The sequence below is a fragment of the Rattus norvegicus genome, chromosome 2, assembly GCF_036323735.1.
Source record: "Rattus norvegicus strain BN/NHsdMcwi chromosome 2, GRCr8, whole genome shotgun sequence".
Classification (NCBI taxonomy): Eukaryota; Metazoa; Chordata; class Mammalia; order Rodentia; family Muridae; genus Rattus; species Rattus norvegicus.
The window spans coordinates 212,602,693-212,606,466 of record NC_086020.1 but is presented as its reverse complement, the minus strand read 5'-3'; positions in this window follow the sequence as shown (position 1 = coordinate 212,606,466).

Below are 3,774 nucleotides of genomic sequence, written 5' to 3'. Positions count from 1 at the left end.
GTGTGTGGGTTCATTTCTGGGTCTTCAATCCTATTCCACTGGTCTATCTGCCTGTCTCTGTACCAATACCATACAGTTTTGTTTTGTTTTGTTTTTTTCTTTTCTTTTTTTTTTTTCTTTTCGGAGCTGGGGACTGAACCCAGGGCCTTGCCACTGAGCTAAATCCCCAACCCCCTGGGTTTTTTTTTTTTTATCACTATTGCTCTGTAATACTGCTTGAGATCAGGGTTAGTGATTCTCCCAGAAGTCCTTTTATTGTTGAGGATAGTTTTAGCTATCCTGGGTTATTTTGTTATTCTAGATGAATTTGCAAATTGTTCTATCTAACTCTCTGAAGAATTGGATTGGAAATTTGATGGGGATTGCATTGAATCTGTAGATCGCTTTTGGTAAAATGGCCATTTTCACTATATTAATCCTGCCAATCCATGAGCATGGAAGATCTTTCCATCTTCTGAGATCTTCAATTTCTTTCTTCAGAGGCTTGAAGTTCTTATCATACATATCTTTCACTTGTTTGGTTAAAGTCAGACTGAGGTATTTTATATTATTTGGGACTATTATGAAGGGTGTCATCCCTAATTTTTTTCTCAACTTGTTTCTTTTTTGTGTAGAGGGAGGCTATTGATTTATTTGAGTTAATTTTATACCCAGCCACTTTGCTGAAGGTGTTTATCAGCTTTAGTAGTTCTCTGGTGGAACTTTTGGGATCACTTAAATATACTATCAGATCATCTGCAAATAGTGATATTTTGACTTCTTCCTTTCCAATCTGTATCCCTTTGATCTCCTTTTGTTGTCTGATTGCTCTGGCTAGGACTTCAAGAACTATATTGAATAAGTAGGGAGAGAGTGGGCAGCCTTGTCTAGTCCCTGATTTTAGTGGGATTGCTTCAAGTTTCTCTCCATTTAGTTTAATGTTAGCTACTGGTTTGTTGTATATGGCTTTTACTGTGTTTAGGTATGGGCCTTGAATTCCTATTCTTTCCAGGACTTTTATCATGAAGGGGTGTTGAATTTTGTCAAATGCTTTCTCAGCATCTAATGAAATGATCATGTGGTTTTGTTCTTTCAGTTTGTTTATATAATGGATCACGTTGATGGTTTTCCGTATATTAAACCATCCCTGCATGCCTGGGATGAAGCCTACTTGATCATGGTGGATGATTGTTTTGATGTGCTCTTGGATTCGGTTTGCCAGAATTTTATTGAGTATTTTTGCATCGATATTCATAAGGGAAATTGGTCTGAAGTTCTCTTTCTTTGTTGGGTCTTTGTGTGGTTTAGGTATAAGAGTAATTGTGGCTTCATAGAAGGAATTCGGTAGTGCTCCATCTGTTTCAATTTTGTGGAATAGTTTGGATAATATTGGTACGAGGTCTTCTATGAAGGTCTGATAGAAATTTGCACTAAACCTGTCTGGACCTGGGCTCTTTTTGGTTGGGAGACCTTTAATGACTGCTTCTATTTTTTTAAGAGTTATGGGGTTGTTTAACTGGTTTATCTGTTCCTGATTTAACTTCGGTACCTGGTATCTGTCTAGGAAATTGTTCATTTCCTCCAAATTTTCAAGTTTTGTTGAATATAGGCTTTGTAGTAGGATCTGATGATTTTTTTGAATTTCCTCTGATTCTGTTGTTATGTCTCCCTTTTCATTTCTGATTTTGTTAATTTGAACAAAGTCTCTGTGTCCTCTGGTTAGTTTGGCTAAGGGTTTATCTATCTTGTTGATTTTCTCAAAGAACCAGCTTTTGGTTCTGTTGATTTTTTGTATAGTCCTTTTTGTTTCTACTTGGTTGATTTCAACTCTAAGTTTGATTATTTCCTGCCTTCTACTCCTCCTTGGTGTATTTGCTTCTTTTTGTTCTAGAGCTTTTAGGTGTGCTGTCAAGCTGCTGACATATGCTCTTTCCTGTTTCTTTCTGCAGGCACTCAGCGCTATGAGTTTTCCTCTTAGCACAGCTTTCATTGTGTCCCATAAGTTTGGGTATGTTATACCTCCATTTTCATTAAATTCTAAGAAGTCTTTAAATTCTTTCTTTATTTCTTCCTTGACCAGGTTATCATTGAGTAGAGCATTGTTCAATTCCCATGTATATGTGGGCGTTCTTTCCTTATTGTTATTGAAGACCAACTTTAGCCCGTGGTGGTCTGATAGGACGCATGGGATTATTTCTATCTTCCTGAATTTGTTGAGGCCTGTTTTGTGCCCGATTATATGGTCAATTTTGGAGAAAGTACCATGAGGTGGTGAGAAGAAGGTATATCCTTTTGTTTTAGGATAGACTGTTCTATAAATATCTGTTAAGTCCATTTTGTTCATAACTTCTCCTAGTCTGTATATGTCTCTGTTTAATATGTTTCCATGATCAGTCTATTGATGAGAGTGGGGTGTTGAAATTTCCTATTATTGTGTGAGGTGCAATGTGTGCTTTGAGTTTTAGTAAGGTTTCTTTTATATATGTAGGTGCTCTTGCATTTGGAGCATAGATATTTAGGATTGATAGTTCATCTTGGTGGATTTTTCCTTTGATAAATATGAAGTATCCTTCCTTATCTTTTTTGATGACTTTTGGTTGAAAATCAATTATATTCGATATTAGAATGGCTACTCCAGCTTGCTTCTTCAGACCATTTGCTTGAAAGTTTGTTTTCCAGTCTTTTACTCTGAGGTCTGTCTTTGTCTCTGAGGTGTGTTCCCTGTAGACAGCAATATGCTGGGTCCTCATCACGTATCCAGTTTCTTAGTCTGTGTCGTTTTATTGGGGAATTGAGTCCATTGATGTTGAGAGATATTAAAGAATAGTAATTGTTGCTTCCTGTTATCTTCGTATTTGGAGGTGAGATTGTGTTTATGTGCTTGTCCTCTCTTTTTTTGCAAAACGATTAGTTTCTTGCTTTTTCTAGGGTGCAGCTTGCCTCCTTGTGTTGGGCTCTACCATTTATTATCCTTTGTAGGGCTGGATTTGTAGAAAAATATTGTGTAAATTTGGTTTTGTAATGGAATATCTTGGTTTCTCCATCTATGTTGAGAGTTTTGCTGGATACAGTAACCTGGGCTGGCATTTGTGTTCTCTTAGGGTCTGTATGACATCTGTCCAGGAACTTCTGGCTTTCATAGTCTCTGGTGAGACATCTGGTGTAATTCTGATAGGTCTGCCTTTATATGTTACCTGACCTTTTTCCCTTACTGCTTTTAATATTCTTTCTTTGTTTTGTGCATTTGGCGTTTTGACTATTATGTGACAGGAGGAGTTTCTTTTCTGGTCCAATCTTTTTGGAGTTCTGTGGGCTTCTTGTATGTTTATGGGCATCTCTTTCTTTAGGTTAGGGAAGTTTTCTTCTATGATTTTGTTGAAGATATTTTCTGGTCCATTGAGTTGGGAGTCTTCACTCTCTTCTATACCTATTATCCTTAGGTTTGATCTTCTCATTGTGTCCTGGATTTCCTGTATGTTTTGGGCCAGTAGCTTTTTCCATTTTACATTATCTTTGACAGTTGTGTCGATGATTTCTATGGAATCTTCTGCTCCTGAGATTCTCTCTTCTATCTCTTGTATTCTGTTGGTGATGCTTGTGTCTACGACTCCTTGTCTTTTCCTTTGATTTTCTATATCCACGATGGTCTCCCTTTGGGCTTTCTTTATTGTTTCTATTTCCATTTTCAATTCCTTCACCTGTTTGATTGGGTTTTCCTATAATTATTTCAGGAATTTTTGTCTTTCTTCTCTAAGGGCTTCTACTTGTTTACTTGTGTTTTCCTGCATTTCTCTA